This window comes from Chenopodium album, chromosome 12, assembly GCF_948465745.1.
Source record: "Chenopodium album chromosome 12, dcCheAlbu1.1, whole genome shotgun sequence".
NCBI classification, from domain to species: Eukaryota; Viridiplantae; Streptophyta; class Magnoliopsida; order Caryophyllales; family Amaranthaceae; genus Chenopodium; species Chenopodium album.
This window is the reverse complement of record NC_137845.1, coordinates 12,888,672-12,912,014: the sequence shown is the minus strand read 5'-3', so window position 1 is coordinate 12,912,014 and position 23,343 is coordinate 12,888,672. Positions and strand designations below refer to the sequence as shown.

The following is a 23,343-nucleotide window of genomic DNA, read 5'->3' as shown; positions in this document are numbered from 1 at the left end:
CATATTAGTCAATCTAAATCATAATAAAGCTTATGAAACATCAATTTAAAAAACTTTTAATATTTTATACAACCATTTAAATTTTGTGGGCATAAGAATGTATTCATGAGTCTCATGCACTCAACTTTGGGCATATAAAAAACACTTTTATAACATGAGTTTGTTGTAGTTGTCATTCTTTAGCTATCTCGTTAAATGAATAACTTGACACTTGGTTTTCTCATGGTTAAGAATGTGTACCAATAATCCGACTTTATGATTTATAGTGTATTGTTTGAGTTATGTGCTTGCGAAATTACTTGAAAAACTATTTTATGTTTGTATGTCAATATTATGTTATTAACAATATATATTATTATCATTCTCATTGCTATAAAATTATGTATGTAGTCATTCGTTACATTTTGAAGCCAAATTTTACATTTTGGTACGATTTGATTCTACCCCACTCACCGATTCAAAGTAGAATCCCGATTCTGATAACTTTGCGTTAGAATATACATGCATTCTTTTGGCAGAATTCAACTTTACAAAGCTTTTAAATGTGTAAAGGACACTGCAGAAATAATTAAAGGACCATTTATAGCGAGTTGTTTGGAAGAAAGGACCTTATACACACAAAAATAAAAAAAGGGGTGGTAGCTTGGGACCTTATTTCAAAAAAAAAAATTGTGAGATGCGACCTTTTGACAAACTCCGGCCATTGATCCTTGAAAACCACCACCACCTCACCCCAGACCCTCGAAAACCGCCTCCACCTTGCCTAAATCCCACACCGACCCCCGAAAATCACCTCCACCTCACTCAAATCCCACACCGAACCCCCCAAAAACCATCTCCACAAGGCCGAAATCTCACCCCGACCCTCGAAAACCACCTCCACCTCGCCGAAATCCTACACAAACCCCCTTTTTCAAATAAGGTCCCATCTCACAACTTTTTCTTGAAGGAAGATCCCAATATGCCACTTTTCTTTATATAAAGTCCATTGTCCCAAACAAGTCATTTTAAAAAGTCTTTTCTCGCAAATTTTCCTTCAAACAATACAATTCTAGAACTCCTCGGCCTAATAGGAAGGGAACAGAGTGGCCGGCCAGCTGCATAGCGCATACCCTATGAACAAAATATCAACAGACAAATTAGCAAGATAAACATTCATTGTTGATACTGTAGCTATGTAAACATGATTCACCAGGATGAATTTGCACCTCTCAATTTTCTCACTCTCATTTTCTCTAGATGGAGTAAACAATGACTTTATAAGACCACCACGATGATACAAAAAATATGTGAAAGACTAAATCATTTAGACTTACCATCTCTACACACACCCATGCACACACATCAACCTGTAAGAGAAAAAATATATGATCCACCAATCCATACATTAATAAGCAGGCTTGTAGTGTAGTCATCTTAAACCCATCAATCAATCATTACCATTAAACCTTTGTATTATGTAAATGGTTAACATTGCATATCTTACAAGTTACAACCCATCTTAATACACATGTAACCAAGTACCCAAGGCAGTCTCTACTACTATAAGATGGAATAAGTAAATTCATGAAACACATATCCTGAACTAAGTGTTCTAAAAAGTTCTAGGGCCAAGAGAGATGGAGTAGAAATAACGTTTGTACAAACTACAAAGCATAGTAAATTGCAATTTAATTCTGTCAGATTTGCACAGAAGCAACCTATGCAATCAGCTTACTATTTGCTCCTTTAAGAATGTGGGGGGCTACCACAATTCCTCTTCCTATTATTGAATGATTTCTGAGACAGCAGCTTCATGGCATTTCTTCTGTCACGCATTACTTATTACTATCTCCAAAAGTAAAGCTCTTTACCTCCCCTAGGATGTACACTTTGGAGTTTGGATGATAAGAAAAAACTTCTATAAAGTAAACAGCCAAAGATTTGACACGGAAAAAAAATCCCAGACTTGCTATTAATTAGATTATACCCTTACGCAAAACAATCAAAAAGAAAAAAATTCTCTCCGAAAGAAGTCCAATCACATGTTTCACCATATTGGTGGAATTCCAATAAAAAGAAATTTTAAAAATCACAAACAATCCTTCCATCTTTGTTTAAATTCATGTAATTAGACCAAGTCACCAAAACAGGAAATACGTATACCTGTTCTTTTTCCTCTTTGTATTTCCTTTTCTAGCCTTTATGCACTGTTCAGATCACCAAACAACATTTCAGAAATTATGTCCCTTTATAATTGGCTTAAACTTACAAGTTTCACCATATTATTAAAAACCTAATCTCCGCATATATATTGTAACATCTCATTATCTTAGTATTACTGCTTGGAATGAAAAGGGCATAAAATAAGAATTAAAGTCCAAGGCCATTTTTAAAAGGTAAAGGTCTTACCCTCAGCTTTGCCATCATTATCATTGCTGCTAAAATTGGCTATATCTCATAGTAACATCCTGCTTGAAATTTAAATTGCTTTACGTTTCTAGCACTATCCCCACTTTTTTAACTAATGACTTAGAGATTAATGATAGAATAGACTAATGATTTTTTTTAAAAGGTTTTGTGGTCATTAACACTGTATGCCTGTATGGAGCTAGTTTGCACCAAAGCATGCAGGACTGACATTTATCTATTCTAAGGCAATCTCAGTTGAGGTTGCATCTAGAACTCAACACAAATAAAAGTTTATAGTGGGAAAGAGAACGCAAATTAGCACCTAATTTACAGTGTACTAGTCACAAAGCATAATTGATAATAATGCAAATTTTGTAGTAAAATCACAACTACTACCTCCATTAAGTATTATATGCTACTTTTACTAGATATGGATGCTTACTATTATGTGCCACCTTTCCAAATTTTTCCAATTTTAATAAGTTTTTTACAATGAAATGTCAATATTGCCCTTACTTGATCTAAATCATACTATCTTCATCTATCATCAGAATTTTCCAATCAACCCCAAGTTCTGGAAGTTCTTCATCTTCCCCATATTTTCTTCTTTGATCGCTTTCTCTGTCCTAATCTTCTTTGTTATATGCTTTCCCTCTCTTCATCTTTTGTCATTCTCTCTCCTCATCTTCTTTGTTTTTTGGTTGGTTAATATATTCCCAGATCTACTAAGATTTCCCATGTCTCTGAAAAGTCTAAAAAGATCGATTACTGATCTTGTTGATGCTCCTAGTCAATGCTCAATGGTTGATGTTTGCCAAAATTTACGTCGTTGGAACCTTGAAATCAGCGACGGTGGTTAATTGCATTGCCATTAGCGGGCTTGGGTGGGTTTTTCGAAGACAGTGTTTATCAGGTCGACTTGGTTGGTCTTCAAAGAGAGTGGTTGTCGGGTTGGCTGGATTTTTCAAATAGGGTGGTGATTAATGCATTTAATTTTCTGGCTATGGTGGCTTAGGGGATTTGTAAGGAGGTCGAACGGAGACGGGTGTTAGGTGGTTAGTGGTGTGATGGAGGCAAAAAAATTTTTGTTTTTTTTTTGTTTTTTTTTTTTTTTTGTTTTTTGGTTCAATCAATTTTATTTTTTTCGAATTTTTTAAGTTCAATACATTTTTTTGATCATAAATGAATTCTAGGTTGTATGATGTTAATGGTTTTGGTTTATGTTCTTTGATTTCTGATTTTTATTTTAATTTTTTTAAATGAGGATTTGGATTTGATTATTTATTAATGACATACCCTCCACTTTCTTAAACAACCCTTAAGATTTTTTTGACTTGGAATCCATCCCTAACCCCAAAGTTGCAAATAATACTTAACGAAGTGAGTATAATCATTTCCATTTTACGGTACATCACAATCACTTGAATCATTATACTTAATAAGGACAAAATGACTAGTTTTTGATAACAAACCTGCAAGAAAGAGAAGGGAAATTTCCAATGGTCTCACTCCTCATCCATGTATAAAATCAAATTCCAACAACCTAAAAAATAAATTAACTATATTACACAATGCCTCAAAACACAATTGACCGCTATAAGCAGATAAAGTATAGGCTTAATTAGTTAATTGTAATGGTATAGAGCATAGAGCTCAAAGTAGGTAATGTTCAGTTCATGGCACAATTTTGCAACAAAACTGAGTAAGCTTACCTTTATAAAGCCCTGATGACCAAGCCTAAGCCCAACGTAACTTGCAGATCAATTGGAAAAAGTAATCACTAGAATACAAATGTGATTCAGGAGTTGGATCCCTTCTATAATTGGCAAATTTGGAGGATTTACTTGGCTTGAAGCCTGGAAAAATTGTCATGGAAACTTACTCTTCAAAAAACATTAACACATATATACATATTATGAGTACAGTTTTATCTTAAACAAAATCATTATTTGCTAACTTGGTTGCACAATCTGTAAAAAATATGCAGATAATATTTGAGTAATAAATCTGCACAATAAGCTAAAAATATATGTACATAAAATCCTTCTAATATATATGTCATGTCAACCTAACAAAGGAGCTCACTAATAAGAATGCCAACCTTGGAAATATAATCTACGCACAGGGAATAGTAGGGGAATCATTATCAGAGTAGTAACTAATTATAAGGGGGAAACTAATGCAACAAATAGGAAAATTAATCTGAGTTACAATTGGTAGCATAAAGCTTACATCGGTGTCATGAAGCAAAAAGAACAAGGCAACTGGTGTGAGCCTCCATGAACGGCATCAGTGGATCAAACACAAAGGAGGCTAACACCGGTTGCCCTGTCTTTTGCTTAAAAATCTATAAGCTAGCCAAAAAGTATAGCTTACAAACTTAAAGCTATGTTTAATTCAATGATATATCTCTTTTGTTGATTTGTGGTTGCCCTGGCAATAAGCTATGTTTGATATTACATAGAAACTTACTGTTTGAACGGCAAAAAGTACCAAAAGCTGTTGTGAAGACATATTAGAGTTGAGGTGGGGTGCAGGAGGAAAATTGTTAAGTAACAGAATAGAAAAGGCAAAATTGAGAATCTAGGCGCACTTTTTATAATTAGGAAATAGACATGGGAAAGAAAATGAGAAAAGCTAGTTCTATTCTAATACTCATATCAAAGAAGGCAATGTCCGCCTTCTTTTGGTCCAGCCACAGTGCAGCAGCAAATATTCTATCAGCTTATTTATTGACATCTTCAACTAAACTTAGTGATTGAATACCATTTAACTTTTTCTTTTCTCTTGACATACATTCAGAGCACACAGTGTGGAGGTTCACAACTACAAGTGTCACAGCAAAGGCACCAACATGTTGGACAACCAGCAACTTCACAACTTCAACTGCTATCGAAGAAAGAAAAAGTGACTTCCCCTAAAACATCTTTTGAGTTCACTTTAATGGTATCTTTCTATTCCCTTCCATTATTCTATTTCTTTTCCCTTCCATTACTCTATTTCTTTTTTCATAATTTATTCATTGCCTCTAACACATAACAATTACCATTTTCTTAAACAGTCGCCAAAAACAGCTTGTTATCTTGAAAGAATAAAGGGTGAGTGGACATACAGCTACAATGATTTCATTATCCACAACCTGCGACTTCGGACAGAACCTCCCTCATCATCTCCCCTGCCCCAATACAATGATAAGGTAAATATTTGGTGATATGATTACATTGTTGCAATCTTGCTTATTTAGCATTCATCTTTGTTGTCTTTTTTATTTACAAAACTATAGTAGAACAAGGGTGTATTGTCAAAATTTGTATTTGGGTATTTTACAATGGATTAGTGTTGAATTACGATACTTTTAAGGGACAATGATTAAAAAAAAATTCAAACTTGGATCACTCTGGCATAGCTATGATGCCCAGATTCGTACCAAAAAGTCCAAAAACTGCCAGTGTCAAAACATCCTCTCTCTTGTAGTTCTCATGCATCTCTTCATCATATGAGTGATCATAGTAAAAAAAAATACTTCGTAGAAGGCTAGGACAATTTAACCCTAGTGACACTGTAATCTTGTAAGAGGAAACTATTGAGGTAGTAAAAGCAGCATAGGATTAGACATTAGGCTGGTTGAGAGAGGTGAGCCAGGTAACACTACTAGGATAATCAAAGTTGAAGGGAGACATTGGCGATGAAAAGAGGAGAGAATGAGAGAAGAGCTTGTTGTTGTCTACACTAGAGTGGAAAAGGTGGTCAAAATAAACTCTTAAGCGATCTCTATAATCATACGTTGATGTTCTCTCTGTTATTAGAAACATATGGTTTACATTTGCTTATCTTACGAATTACATTTACAACATACACAACACATGGTATTGAACTATTTCAATTTTTTTTTTCAAAATGACTTGCTTCTAAGAGTTTTCTTAGTCTGTTGGAAATGATTCTGAACCAATGTAATTTGTCTACTATACTGAACTATATAATTAATTTGCTTCTATGAACAATCAGATGGACAGGAATATAAAAAAAGATAAGCATTGGAATAAAATGTGGCCGAGTATCAATAATCCAACTCCAGATGGAGCTTTGAGATTAAGAAAAGATCAGTGGGATAAACATGGAGCTAAACAAGTAATGTACACTCAAGATGAATACTTTCAAAAGGCAGGTGAGCTATACGAGAAATACAACATCAGGAGGATGTTAGATAAGATAGGTACAAATTATTATATTTTCCATATTTGTATTTGACACATAATACTATTTTAAATAATTTATAGTTCACTTTCATTTATGTGACACAGCTGAAAAGGCTCATTGGAAAAAGAAAACGGTTCCTTGCACAAAGAATACTTCACCTGAAAGTTTCGATTGGTGGCATGTTAAAGCAGAGGATGTCTTCAATGGGCTGAAAGATGAACTACGCAATCGTAAGCCTGTTTTGTATTGTTTAGAAAAGGACAAAGAATGGTTTTTATATGAAGTTCATCTCGTTCTAGACTCTCATCTTGAGATTATTGACTGCCCTGGATCTTGGGCCAAAGGAGGGTTTAACAAAGAAAAGAAGATATACTGTTAGCCCTTGTTCTCTCAAAATACATAAATAATACTTCCTGGACTTTTTTTTTTGTCTTACAGCAGCATATATTTTTTTTTGGGGGAAGTTTCATGTAAGTTGCAACATTTCTAATTTTGACACTTTAAAAGGCTTAAATGACTTTTTTTTCCCCTTACTTCAATAATGTTTTCTCTTTCTTCTACCTAATTATCGCGACTGAAGTTTTCCATTCCCACCCTTGTAAATACTATCGGCTTGTTTGTTAACTGACAATAAATTTAAATGCAATTTAGTATGAAAGCAACCTATGACCTCCATAGGAACAGGGAAGGTGAATGGAAATTTATGAAGAAAAATAGACAATTTGGGGCACCTTGAGTCCTTGCAACTTGTAAGATCATGGGAATGAACACTAATTTTGTTTCTAAAGTTACATCCACATTCATTCTCAATACCATTGTTTATGACCGGTTACCAAACGAGCCATAAGTATTAAGTATAAATCGGTTTAATTAGTATAATTGGTTTAAAATTCTCATTAATCTACCAAAATCATTGAGGATAATACTAGGGCATTGACGCTATTGAACTGCCAAAAACGTAGAAATTACAAGAACATAATTCAACACAAACAAATACAAAATAAAGCATAAACCTAACAACAAAAATCATTAATAGAGAAGAATGTCAATAATTAAGTACAAAATTCCACAATAATTAGAGAGCATAAAAAATAAATTAGTTTAATTAACAAGAAATTAACCCGGCAATTAAAAAAAGGAACATAAAAAATTCAACATTTATTAAAAAGTACCTAAATGTGATTCAATTTGTTTAATTGCATCTCATTCTTCATCAACTGACAAACCTAAATTTGATCGGAAACCTCCATTTCCAGCGTTTAATCTGGCGAACGAGTTTATGGAGTGAGGGAAAGGTGCAGGCGTGAAGCACATGAATAGCTAAGGTTAGGTCTAATTGGTTTTGGGCTTCACTTATAAATATTTCAGCCACCATAGCCCAACGAAGATCAATAAGGTAAATATTTTTATTATTTTTTTTTTTTTTGAAACAAGGTAAATATTTGTTGTTTATGTAAATTACTAGAAATTTTGACAATTACCACCTTTTATTATGTCCATTTTAGCAATTATCACCTTTTATTTTTTATTTTTTTGAAAATACCACCTTTTAATTTGTAAAACATCAAAAATTCCCACCTTCTTGCCTCCCAACTACCTAATGACGTCATGTGGGGTCCACTTTTACCTTCCCTCTTCTTTTTCCCTCCCATTTCCTCTATGCTCACTCGATTTTCAACTGAGGTGGGTGAAGTTGGATTAATTGATATTAATGGCGAAGGAGAGAGAAGAGAGATAGGGGAGTTGAAAATCGAGTGAGCATAGAGGAAATGGGAGGGAAAAAGAAGAGGGAAGGTAAAAGTGGGCCCCACATAACGTCATTAGGCAGTTGGGAGGCAAGAAGGTGGGAGATTTTGATGTTTTACAAAATAGAAGATGGTAATTTTCAAAAAAAAAAAAATAGAACGTGGTAATTGCTAAAATGGACATAATAGAATGTGGTAATTGTCAAAATTTCCTAAAAAAAAAAAAGAAAACTTATTAAGATTATGAATAGAGAGATACACGTATAATTTTAAAAATACGTACCGATTCAATAACGTGAGATTTCATTGACATGTTGCAAATGGGAGCATAGATATTAAAAAGTTGAATATCTCCCGTTTCCACGGCAATTTTATCAATCGCACGATCACAATCTTTGTTGTGGCTGGAAATTACAAAGTCGGAGAAGTTGCAACTTCTAAATATATCTGTATGTGCGTCGTTGGATCACATATCACGCCTCCAGAAATTTTCATACAGGCTCTTCCAATTTATTTCGTCGTCCAACCATGCACTTCCAATCTACAAACAATAAGATAAATTAGAGTATTGTTGTGTTATTATATACGAAGTAAATCATATATAAATGAACTAGTCATGTTATTAAGTTATATATGAAACATATTAATTATACCGCGATGTCTTTGAGGTTAGTCTTGGTACGGGAGCGGGCCTTTTTGTTATAGTGTAAAATACTATAAGCCAATTGAGGAGCAAAATGTCCAGCATAGTCTTCTCCGGTAATGTAGAAGTCACGATCTTTGAAGTGCGGAAATCTTTCCAACCAATTAATCAAGAAAATATAGCTATCTTCGGTTGTACTAATATCTCCGGTATGGTTGGTAACAACCGTTTCATTCCCGTGTGAGAATCCTACTCCAGCCAGAGAGTCCAAAAATGACATGTTCGCCTCTTCCATTACCCAAAAACCAAATCAATCCATCAGCTAAGTTATCATACCAAATAATTAGTTAAATGACATACAAAATGCTACGTACTTAAAATATTTTTCATACCATAATGCCAGGAGTAAGGGTTCAACATCAATGTCTTGCCATCCCTCTTGACTCGAAAAAGGTCCTAACTCCCAAAAATGCACTACCAAATGAGGAGTACCCCGGTCCTAAAAATTTCATTATAGCTTACGTTAATTACAAAATGCAATTGTAATTAACCTACAAATTTTAATAATGCATATATATTACAACATACAAGTAGCCATTATTATTGAAACTTGCTAATTCCATTATAAAATTTGACTTTTAGCCAAAAATAGAATAGACATAATTTATTTATTTATTTTGATAAATGTCTTTTAATTAATTGGCAGTAATAGTTACTTCTATAATGGTGTAAAGCTTGTAATAATGTGAGGCACGTACAGTCGTACACAGTGAAATATTTATTGATCACATGTTTGATTGGCCCCATTATTTCAACCTCAGCTCCCACCTTCAATCCGTCGTTAGTTTTACTAATAACATCATTTTACTACAGTAATTAATATGAAGTACAGAGTACATAATTAGAAAGTAAGACTGAACACAGATTGTAATAATAATAAGCGTCACTTAGACTTTAACAATAAAACAAATAAACAAGCTAAGCATAGTGACATGCTTAAAGCTAATCTGTATGTTAATTATATATGTAGCGTAAAATAAAAGAATCGCGTACGAACCTCCATTCAGCCACAATACCAACGGTTTTGAAGAAGAATTCTCAGCGGATTTGACAAAATAATAGAACAATTCCTTCCTGTGAGCCGGATCAACGGTTACATACCCGGCATGCATAGTGCTCGAAATCAACCCCAATCGGTTGGGCGGGCAAGGATGTGATCTTATCGGCCTCCATCGATGAGCTTCTTTGGTTTGGGACGGCAGTGTGACCCAAGAGGCAACAAGAGAAGGCCAAAGAAGGGAAAAAACAAGCGAGAGCAAGAGAAATAAGTAATACAATTACTCATTATCATATCTTTATTAACTTCTTGCTTAATGCGGGAATAATGAAGAAATTAAAAGGGAAATTTAGTAATGCTTGAATTGATAGAGTGAAGCTTAGAAGATATTCAGAGAATGATGATCTCAGAATTATTAGTAATGAGATGTGAGTGTAGTGTATATATAGGCTTGTTGATATACGACTATTATTACAGAAACTTGCTAATTCCAATACTAGTATATAATTTGACTTTAAGCCAAAAATTGAAAAATAGAATAGCCACTTTCAATCCGTCATTAGTTTTACTAACATCAATCATTTTACTAATTAATACTGTACCAAGTACAATTAGCGATCAATGTGTTTTTTGTAGTGTCACAAAAAATGGAGTACTTAGATAGATACCAACTTTTACAATAAGAGTTAATAATTTCTTAATTTTTAGAGTAGAATGATGACGTTGACAATTTTTCTAAAACTAAGACATTTTTGTTGTCACATGTAAAATCTCATTCTGAGGAGCAAGTAAAGCCATGTAACTATCCTAATAAAGCAACATAGATAAATTAAAGTTCTTTCACATCAAATATATTAATGTTACGAGTAGGAAAATATTAATATGTCTAGTTATTGTTAAAAATGATGTATCTTTATTACTTCATTTCTTTGGTTACATTAAGCTATTATTCGTGTTCATATGTTATTATCATGCATTTAGAATTTAGGTTACTAACTTGCCTATATATCCAAAAGAGAATTAGTGAAAATTTGAGAAGTGAAGGACACAATATTAATAATAATAAAGGAGTTTGAAAGGAGTTCCGAATAATTTGAAACGGAGTTAGTGTATATTTTATTTTTAGTTGAATCAACAATTATCTAAGAAGTGGTTATTAGTATATTTGGATGTAATTTTTTTTTTTTTTTTTAAAAAAAAACACATATTTGGATGTACTTTTAGTTACTTTGGACCAAAATGACTTTCAGTTTGGCACTAAAATAATTAGCCCCATATAATTTATTAAATTCAATTCTTGTATCATTTTTGTCATTAATAATGTGTTTCAATTGTTGCATATGACGAATCAACGGGTTTAGTGGCATTCTAAAAAGCAAGTGATAGATGTCACGTCAACACAACAATTTAAATTTTACTCTGTAGTATCATTTCATACATTAATATGATCTTGTAATGTCCTATTCTGTACGAAGTACAAGTACATAGTACGAAATAGTAAGTGACGTCTCTTCAGCACGCACAATAACACAATTCGAGTGGTATAAACTCAATTCATGGAGTATGGACTATGGAGTAGCATTTATTCTTCCTGATGTTCTGCTGTTGTTGTGCTGAGGTCATGATCAACCCAATGTCTTGTGGGTGAATAATGATCCAATCTCTAACTAGGGATGGCAATCCAGTCCGAATCCGACCTTACTCTGCCCCGATTCGAGGTAAAAAATCCGCTCCGAATCCGAGAAAAAAGTAATCCGAGTTCGACTCCGTTAAAATAATCCGACTCCGAGTCGGAGGAGGGTCGGAGTCGGATCCTAAAAAAAATCCGAGAAAAAAATCCGACTCCGACAAATGTCCGACTTTGACGGATTATCCGACTCCGACTCCAATAGATAGTGGATTTTTGTGTGGGTCATGGTGGCATTGGGTGTGGGTTGTCAAGGCCCAAATAGCCCAACATCTTAAAGTATATTAAATAATGTAAAAGAAACTCGGAGTCGGGTCGGATCGGAGTCGGAGGTCGGATATTGAAGTCGGAGTCGGAGTCGGATTTCGGAGTCGGATGTCGGAGTCGGATGTCGGATTTAACATCCGACTTCTTGTCGGATCGGAGTCGGATTTAGCATAATCCGCTCCGAGTCCGACCCGTTGCCATCCCTATCTCTAACCCAACATGTTGACATGAATTATTTAAATTTGGCATGTGTTGAAGTATATCCTAACAATAAAACATTAGGCCCCGTTCACTTCACCTTATGTTTGATGAAGTTAAATTATTTTTACTTAATATTATTTTTTTAAGGTGAAGTGAACATGGTCTTAAATGTCCCACATTGAAAAGAAGAGAAAGTCAAACACTTTATAAGGGGTTACTCCTCATATTGCCGTATGGTTTTGGATAGATACTCTTTTGAATTTGTGAAGTGGACTCTCTCTCTCTAATTTGCGGGTGCGGCCAAAACACGTATTTATTATACAGATTATTATAAAACAACTAACTGAACTGAAATTAAGCTGAAGAGAATAGATCTTAAGTCACGTGTAACATAAGAGTTTTACTAATATTAATTCAACAATAATAATTTACCAAAAAAATTTAATTTTTTAAAATATACTACTCAAATATATCAAATTTTTTTTAAACAAAATAATATCAAATTATTATATTTAAGTGTATTTGGAAATATAATTTTCAAATGGAAGGACAATATTTTAAGTTACAAATAAATGAATATGAAAACGTGTCACTCTAAATTTCGCTTCTAGTATAAAGTTATTGATAGAATCTATCTACACATAACATTATTACTAATATAATATTTTTAAAGAAAAATTGATAAAATAATTTCAACTTTCACGTATTCACTTTAAATAATTCCAACTTTAGATTATTTTAAAATAATCTGAACTTTAGAGAGCCACAAGGGCGGGGGTGAGAATTGATCCTAGAATCTCGTGCTCAAAATGGTTAAAAAACATAAATTTACCAGGTTAATTCTTGTGCCATGCACGGTAATTTTCAATAATCACTATTAAACTATCATTATAATTAGTTTTTTTATAAATAAAAAAATCTAAAAATATAGTTGACAAATTTTGATCAAAATAAAGGATTATGAAAGATATGTTATATATAAATGATATAGAAAATGATCAAAATTATGTAAAGAAATTTTTAAATAGCTATATAGATATATATTTGTGTTGAAGATATGTCAATTTTTTTATTTATTTATTTTTATTTTAAGTAATAATATCATATAAGATTAGGAAATTATTTAATTAGTTATTGATGATACCATTCAGAAAAAGTGGGGGGGGGGGGTTATTACTTTTCCCAGGGCCGGCCCTGAGGGTAGGCCAAGAGTGCCACCGCCTAGGGCCCACGGGGTAAAGGGGCCCAAAATTTTTATATTAAAAAAAATAATAAAGTATAAATGGCCTTCTAATTTGCCCCATTAGTGTAGTGTAAGTAAATTTTAAAAGTCAAATACTACTACGGGAAATGTGATTGTTTAATTAGCTTTAATTACTTATTTTCATTAATTGAATAGCTATTAGTTGATTTGGTTAGAATCACAATGTACCTCTTCATTTCCTTTTTTAATTTCATTAATTGAATAGCTATCAGTAGCTTTCCAATTTACCACTTTTTTTTCTTTAATGGATTCTAATTTACCCCTTTATCAATTGGTATAATATTCATTCGCATAATATCATTTAGATTTTATCTTCAATTTCCCATATTCAAGAGTTCAGTTCAAGTTCTCTAGATTATGGCAATGGTTAAGACAATTAACAAGACAATAATAATAAATAAAAAAAAAAAAAAAAATCTATCAACAATTATTCAACTCCCATCTTATTTATGTTATTGGTTGTTTTAATTTCGATCAATTTCACATTGGCGGCTTGCTCTTTGTTCATCCTTGACGTCCGATCCTCCTTGGATGATTGCATAAAGGTAACACAATATAGCTCTTACTCTATTTATATTGTTTATTACTTGTAGATATATTCAATTGTAAATACTAGCCTAAGTATTGTGCCATGATTTAAGGGATTTGATTTACTCTAATTATATAGTACATTAGTACGGAGTCTCAGCGGAGTACTATAACTATTATATACGGAGTAATTATCAATATGATTTTATCATACTAAACTCGAGTCAATTAGTCATAGCTAGTATAATCATTATTAGTATACTTTTATACGTTTGAATAAATGAATAATGTATATTTGGCAAGAGATGTTGAATTGTTTGGCAAAATTATCAATTGAGAAGGATATAATAGAAAATCAACCTTTTTTTGACAATCAACCTTGAGTTAATTGTATAAACACTTGTGCCACAAAATGCTTGAACAAATCACCTTTTTTGATTTATTTATGAAGTGGGGATTATGCAGTGTATTATTAAGTATATAATTTTTTTTGAACGGTATTATTAAGTATAATTTAAATAATATAATTTTTTTTCATTTTTTGTCGATTTTTTGTTCAACTATATTTAAAGAAAAATATTAGTTAGGTGAGGGGCCCTTTTCTAATATTATGCCTAGGGCCCAAAATATATCAGGAACGGGGCTGACTTTTCCTAAACTTGATTATACTCCGTATAACCAAAATCATAACCAATAACCATAAAAGAAATATAATCTAATCTTATATTCAATTAAATCAATTATAAGAGGAAAATTGAATTTATAAAATCAAACTATCAACTCCAAAACTTAGAATATATTACACCGTACAAAATAAGTCAAATATGATTAAATGTTATTGCTATTTAACAAACATAGTTACATTACTTCCATAAATGTTGAATTGTTAGTCAATAACTTAATACTAAAAGAGATATCGGGAGTGACACATGTCACATCCTGATACTGTTTTTTCCCTTCAAAACCCCCCTTTTCTTTTTAACTTTTTTTTTTCTTTTTTTAATCTATCCAATGTTACCTATTATATATATACACAAAATATTCACCAAATTATTTAATTATGGTATTTTTTATTCACATACTTTTTTTATTTGTAATAATATATTTTCCAAATCTACCACTTTATTATTGTTATTGTTATTGTTATTATTATTATTATTAGTAGAAATCTTTCCACTTTACTAATAACTTAGGAAGTGTTTCTTAGACAAAGATATAACATTGTTAATTTATTTCTTGGACAAAAATAACATTATTCTTTTTTTTTTTTTAATTTACAACTATTTATTATATATATCACTTAGCTTATCTTAGACAAAGATATAACATTGTTAATTTATTTCTTGGACAAAAATAACATTATTCTATTTTTTAAATTTACAGCTATTTATTATATATATCACTTAGCTTATTTTTGTTTTCTACTATTACAAAGTATTACAAAGTGTATTAACTGCATTATAGTTTAAGTTCCGGTGCTATTTTTATGTTCTTAATATTTCGATTAGAATCTCTTTTTTAATATAAAATGGGATTTTTTTTAATATTTTAATTGGTTTTTCACCTAATTATAATATATACGAAGAACATATGGGATGAAGGGAGTATACAATATAGCTTAACATTATCATTATAATAAACTCTAATCTATGTATGCACTTTTTGAATTTTTTTCCTTAAATATTTTCATATTTATATTTTGTTAGGGAAAAAAATTGACCAAATATCATTAAAACAGGATTATTGTTTCTATCCATTGTGTGTAATACATAATTTTAATATACTCATGGTCTAATCGTTCTTTGTTATATTCCATGTTTTATATTTTATATTTGCAAAATAAGAAGAAACTAAACAAAACCTATGTTATAGTTGTGTTATGTCGGTCATAGTTTTATATTAAAAAAATTTTGATTTTTTTTTTTTTTTTGTTATTTACATTGCATGGCACGGGTCCTAAGCTAGTTGATACATATTTATAAGGCTAGTTTTTATAATGTAAATCCCAATTGTACCCTCCTACTTTTTTTTTTTTTTTTCATTTACCTTGAGAAAAATATTTGATTCCGTGATTTTAGCTAGTACACTTGTATAGTTGTATACTAGTTTTTTGCCCGAGCAACGCTCGGATATTCACAGGAAAAACATTATATTTATATATTATTATAAGTTTGTATTTGTTTATAGATTGTGTATATTTTTAATATTTTAATTATTTAAATTTGTTGTTATTGTTCTATTATTTAGGCTATATATTAATTTTTTTTTAAAAAAGGTTGTTTATTTTATTTTTTTCATCAATTATCTTTTTATATTCTAAGGAAAATAATTAAAAAAAAAATTTTGGAGGGAAATTTTTTAATGTAAACGTGACACGTGTAATTATAGAATATTCCTGGTGATTACTTTAGTATATAGTATTGATGATATCATGCAATTTTTTTTGAATAAACTATCTTGATATTATATACGGAGTATTTCTTTACAAGAAAATATAGTACTCCATATATATATGAATATAATATGATGATGCGGAGAATATATATTGTTCCTTGAAAGTAGTAAATTCATGTTCTTTTTATAGTAAATTGTCATAAAACACTTCGTATAATTTCGTGATTTTGGGAGAGTACGAGAGTAATATAAAAGCAACTTCTTGATTTTCTGATCAAGAAAATAATTGGCAAAGATTATGGCTCGTATATATGACAAGTTTTTTAATATAAAAGAGGCTAATTGAAGCACTGTTAATTCCATCACCATCAATAACTAGCATTACCTTCAAAATACTTAAAAAGTAAATTTAATATTCATTATACTTCTAATTTCAAGATGAAATCATCACAGTTTATCCCTGTCATGTTGTTCGTACTACTAATTGCTACTTCTACTGGTAAATTTTTTATTGTTTATTTTTTTTTATCATAATAATAAAAATAATACTTTATGTACCATCATATACATTGAAACATACTTTATTCATGTGCATATTTTTTGAACTAATTGTACAAATTATTTTTTATCCATTGCAATGTACGTAAAAAAGTGTGTGTGTTTTTTCCTAATGAAAACGATTTTAGTATGAGTACATAAATTTGTACTTAATGAAGGTCATGTAGGCTGTAGGCAACAAAGTGCATTGTATTATACTTTGTACAATCATAGTACATCCTTCTGACACGTGAATTATATTATTGGTCAAATTTCTACTACATGAGATGTTTTAATAAATTTACATTAAAAATATTAAGATAATTTATACGTGTTCATTTTTTTTTTTTTTTCCAATGTGAGTCGGAACTTAATATTGTAACAACAATAATTTGATTATTTTTGGTGTTGAAACAGGCAATTTGTCAAGTGTTGCGGATGCTGCTGGTGTGCCACAATGTAGCACATTGGTAAACTGTGATCCGAATAGGAATTGCAAAACACTTTGTGCGCAGCAACATCCTGGGACTACTCCAACATGCGTTCAAGATCCCTCTGGGGGGATTTCTCAATGCTGTTGTCAATAGAATTCCTTTGTTATTGACATTATTTTTACTGAATAATACCATATGATGAAATAAAACTTTGCGATGCAATTTTTTTTTTTGAAATTTACGTGTAATAATTTTTTTTTCTTTGTTCCCACATTATATTAAATGTTCAACATTTGACATAGCTTATACGTACGGCTAATAATACGGAGTAAAGATTTAAATTCCAATTTTGGACACGTTCCAAAGCTTTATCAACAATTTAAAAACACATAATGTGCTTTAGATGCTTTAAATACAAAAATTTAAAAAAAGAAACATTTCAAATCATTTCCTAATTAGTTTAATAGTTTCTCATGTCAATTGAACATCATACATAAGTTAAATATTTTACGAGAGGAGAAAATTAAGAATTGAACTTAACTGAAAATAAGCTGAAGAAAAGTGTATTCTTCTTTGATACAATTAAAGTTAATCATTGCTCTCACAAAACAAATAAAGACTAAATAATACTAATAAATACGAGTATAATACTTTAGTAATAGAAAATTTTACAATAGTTATTTGAAATATGACTACCATAATGTTTTCATATTTTCATGTTTGATTAATAATAAAGACTAATTAATCAGTAATTAGATAAATAAAATACACAAAGTAGATAAAATGGTCGTCATGACACGTGGAGTGAAGGGAGAGTCCCTTGTAGAAAAGAAGAAATCATAGTCAGAGCTCTTTTGGGCTGGAAAGTGGGCACTGCATGACCAGCCCCTCTTATTTGCACAAATGTTAGCCCATCATACTCTACTACATATCCACCAACCTGCTGCATATATATACATGTAAACATAAATTTAATTCAGCTATAATTTTCTTAGCAAATATATTAGTATATAACTTGTTTTTGTAATGAAATATGCTGATTATGGTTTAAAAGGAATGTATATAACTAGAAGTGCATAATTTGGAGTTTTACCGTATCGTCGCAATACCATGGACGCCAAGGTGTTCTGATCGGAAGCTCGAGTTTCTTGATTGCATTCATTGTTGATAAAGGGGGCACATAACCATCAACATCTCCGCTGAAATATTTAAGTTATAGGTGAATTTTAATTCTACAATATGACTCCAATTTGTGTAATAATATTTCATGTAAATATTCGATCATCTAATTAGTTTTCCTCTTGAGGTCTAATAATAATTAAAATGTTAAAAGTATATGAAATAATTATGAGTTTTCTTCTAAATTAAAGTACCTGAAGAGCCACACTCGTATACTATTACTTGCAATTAGCTGCTAGATTATTGGTAAAGCACTAGATGGCCTATCTTGCCAATTTGTAAACAACCTGCAATATTTTGATGAGACTATTTTAATTAAATTCCATCAAATAATAATAATTCATTAAGGACAAAATAGTAATGTTAATCTAAATCTAAAAATCATAAAATAAACTCAGATTAATCTAGTTAATAAGTTTCTAAAAAAAAAAAAAATCTAGTTAATAAGTACTTGCCTACATAATGAAAAGTATGTGGTTTTTGCATGCTTTTAGAACACTTTTTCTTTGAAAATAGTGTTCAACATATCTTACTGAGCAAGGGTCATAAGAATCAACCTGCACAAAAAAAAAAAATTATTTAGTGAAATGTATGTAATTATGCCATAGTTTAATAATTCTACGTAGTATATAGTTTGATTTAATTTAAGAATCTTACCATATCATTAGACACTTTATATGTAGGACGATCACATTCATGAGGACCATAGATATTGAAAATATCTATTAATCCAAATTGTTGCCTAATTTTGCGGACGCAACTATTGCACTCTTCTCTGGTTTGCAATGAAACCAAAAACTCAGAGAAGTTGCAAGACTTATAAAGATTTGCGTGAGCTTCGTAAGTGCATAACTCACGATTCAACAAATTGTCGTATAGACCTGACCAATTAATCTCATCATCTACCCATGCATTTCCAATCTGCAACAAATTAAAAATGTAATACAAAAAATTATTATTGCTTAAAAAAGACAAACCTAGAAATGGATCAATATATATTAGATATAAAATGATGGTATCGATACATACCGCTAAACCCTTAATATTAATAAATGGGTTTTTGGTATCCTTGTTATAGTATAAGATACTATAAGCAAGTTGTGGTGCATAATGTCCAGCAGAACTCTCTCCGGTAATGTAAAACTCTCGGTTTTTGTATTCCGGGAACCTTTCAAGCCAGTTTACAAGGAAGATATTGTTAGAGGACCATCTCAACCAAAAGCTTAAGCTGATGGTTGAGGCCCAGGAATATGTTTTATACTCTATCACTCCCCCTCACATGAAAGGCCCTTTGGGCTTGAAATGTGGATGCAACACAGGTCCACCCATACCTGGTGCGAATTAATTCCACTTTGAAGGAGGGGCGGATGAGATTCGAACCCGTGACCTTTGTGTCACGCTGGCTCTTGATATCATGTTAGAGGACCATTTCAACCAAAAGCTTAAGCTGATGGTTGAGGCCCAAGAATATGTTTTATACTCTATCAGATATAAGAATCCTTTGTAGTACTTATATCTCCCGTGTGGTTGACAATGAAATCTAAATCCCCATAGGAGAATCCCACGGGTGCCGGAGAGTCCAAAAACAATATATTTGCCACTGCCATAATCAAGGTTCATGCATCAACTAATCATTACTTTTTATATTACAACATTATCATACGTTCAATGAAGTAAAGAAAACAATATGTTCATCATTGTACCGTTATACCATGAGTGTGGATTTGCAAACAATGTTTTCCCATCACTCTTGACCCTAAAGGGTCCCAATTCCAAGAATGCTCCATTGCCAATTGAGGAACATCCAGGTCCTAAATTTGATTAATTAACATTAGATTGAAATACAAACGTGAAAGATCTATTAGAAAACCAATTTAGATTATGCAATATAAATTGATCGTCAATAGCATATATATTGTAGTTAACTACATACCTCAATTAAGCCATAAGACTAATGGCTTTGTGGAGGAATCTTTTGGTGATTCAACCAAGTAATAAAATAGTGCCTTGCGAACAGATGGATCAACCGTCACATATCCACTGTATTGGTTGAAATCCACCACGTCAGGTTGACCCGGCAACTTGTGTATTTTATCTTTATCTTTGAGTCTGTCTTGGGGCTCAATGTGGAATTGAATGTCCTTGAGTTCATTTGGTAACATCATCCAAGGATCATTCTTATAATTGGTTGTATTATATTGTAATTGAGAGTAAAAATAATTGTATGGTTGACCATTAGGGATAATAACCCCATTACTAAAGAAAATTGAGTTGATGAAAAATAAGAAGATAAAAATTATCAAGAGAAAGTATTTGAATGCCATATCTTTTAAACAGAAGCTAGCTTAGACGGGAGTGTTTGAAGTGAAGTGAAGTGAATAATGAGATGTATGTATGTGCTATATTTATACTAGTTTCATAATGCGTATGTCATTGCATTATTGCAAACTCAATGGATAGGATTGCATAATGTTACACTCAGTTAGCATCAAATGGAATTTGTGTAGATTATTATCACGTACATCAAGTGGTCAAGTGGATTGCATGCATACATAATGTTGGTTGTTGCTTGTTAGGTACTAGGTTAGCTATATGATAGTGCATTATCTTTCCCAATTTTGAAGGTAATAATTAGGACCAATTTCAATGAGCTACATACACTTAGCTTAATATTGATGAGTTGCTAGAAAACCTACTATTCCTACTATTATTGATTAGTTGCATTATATTGATGAGTTGCTAGAAAACCTACTATTCCTATATTATTGTTAGAAATTAAATCAAGCCACACATTCAAACTTTTTATCTTATATAATCGATCTCAATATATAATTAAGGTACATGTGCTACAATGTTACACATATTATTATTTAGGTATTAAGCTAGAGTATGCCATATATGATCATTTTTGGATAATTCTATATATGTTGTAGTAAATTAAAGGAAATAAAGGGATTGGAATAATTGGTAGTAGTAATGAATTTTTGTTAGTGATCATAGCATGATCAAGTTAGGCATTAGACATTTTGGGTGGATTTTTGTGATAGAATGTCACATGGAAGTGTGGAACAATTACTCTTGATAGATAGGCAAATGATACTAGGTTGTTGTGTAGGCACTAGCGTAGGAAGGCTTAATATGATATACTACGTACTTGTATATAGTTGTAGTGGGTAGTGGATTTTAAAGGATTATCTTAAGATCAAATTCAATTAGCTTGCATTGATAAGTTGGGATTTCATCCTTTATTTTCAGCTTTTCAAGGTTAATCGATCTTTAATTAACAAACACTAACAACAAATGACATCAACAAATGACTCATGACACGTGGAGTGGAGGTAGAGTCCTTAGTAGAAAAGAAGAAATCATAGTGAGATCTCTCTTGGGCTGGAAAGTGGGCACTGCATGACCAGCCTTCTTATTTGCACAAATGTTAGCCCATTATACTCCAACCTCCAGCATTATTCATCTACATACATAATACAAGTATATTTTATTTTCACAATCAATTTTAAAACTTTTGAAATTAATCTATCGTCTATCACACCTAACAATTGGTCTTGTATGGACTCGCTCTACAATAAATTATTGTAGACTCAAAATTTGACAATTTTAAATAATATAATCACATTATGGATGATATAATCACTTTTTTAGATGATATAATTATCTTTTTGTGAGTCATATTTTGAATTATATAATCTCATATTAAACCATTTAATGAGATTATATAATTATCTTTAGGATGATAAAATTTAAAAATCATCTTTTGAATGATGTAATTTACTATTTGATACTTTTTATAATGATAAATTCACTTTTTGAGTCATACATTTACATAACAGTTTCAGGATGATATAATCACTTTTGTAGTAATATAATTACATTTCGTATGATATAATCACTTTTGTAGTAATATAATTACATTTCGTATGATATAATCATATTCGTATGGTATACTAGAAGGTTGGGTCTATAATAAGTAATTGTAGACCGAGTCCATTCTAGTCTTATTACACACCTAATAAGGCTATATATAGCTAGAAGTGCATAATATGGAGTTTTACCATATCGTTGGCTTGTTGCAATACCATGGACGCCAAGGTGTTTTGATCGGAAGCTCGAGTTTTTAATTGTATTTTTTTGTTAATAAAGGGGGTACATAACCATCAACATCTCCGCTGAAATATTTAAGTTAGGTGAATTTTTAATTCTTAAATAAATATGACTCCAATAACATGTCTAATGTTATTTCTTGTGCGTTATTCATCTACGAGTAATTAGTTTACCTCTCGAGGTCTAATAAACAATAAAAAGTACACTAATTAATTATGTGTTTTCTTCTAAATTAAATAAAATTATCTGAAGAGCCACACTTATATTATTACATGCAATTAACTTCTGGATTATTGGTTAAACACTAGGTGGCCTATCTTGCCAATTTGTAAACAACCTGCAATCATTTGATGAGACTATTTATCAGATTCAAGCAAACTAAATAATACTCCATTAATTAATATGCCATATATACAAATCACAAAATAAACTCATATTCACTAATTAGTACTTGCCTACCTAATGAAAAGTATGTGGTCTTTGCATGGGTTGCATGGATTGCTTTTATAACACTTTGCCTTTGAAAATAGTGTTTAAAAGGGTCATAAGAGTCAACCTAAACAAAATTCTAATAACTAATAAATTTGTGAAATGTATGTAATAATGCCATAGTTTAATTTTTCCATATATATAGTTTGATTTATTTAGAAGAATCATACCATATTATTGGACACTTTACAGGTAGGACTATCACATTCATGAG

The 23,343-nt window shown here is 31.3% G+C and overlaps 1 long non-coding RNA gene and 1 pseudogene across 4 annotated transcripts; both read right to left on the bottom strand.

Annotated features, from left to right (window-relative positions):
• Nucleotides 1-371: 371 nt before the first annotated feature.
• Nucleotides 372-7,900, bottom strand: LOC145572038 (uncharacterized). Of its 4 annotated transcripts, XR_014096674.1 has the most exons (6): nt 7,761-7,900; nt 4,104-4,247; nt 3,864-3,934; nt 2,146-2,189; nt 1,317-1,349; nt 372-1,113 (listed from the first exon to the last, which is right to left on the bottom strand). It is a non-coding gene; the product is annotated as an uncharacterized LOC145572038 (long non-coding RNA). The 4 variants fall into 4 exon arrangements; XR_014096675.1 differs by lacking the exon at nt 1,317-1,349; XR_014096676.1 differs by lacking the exon at nt 2,146-2,189.
• Nucleotides 7,901-18,135: 10,235 nt separating this feature from the next.
• LOC145570892 (serine carboxypeptidase 1-like) lies at nt 18,136-20,686 on the bottom strand (annotated as a pseudogene).
• Between the last annotated feature and the right edge of the window lie 2,657 nt (nt 20,687-23,343).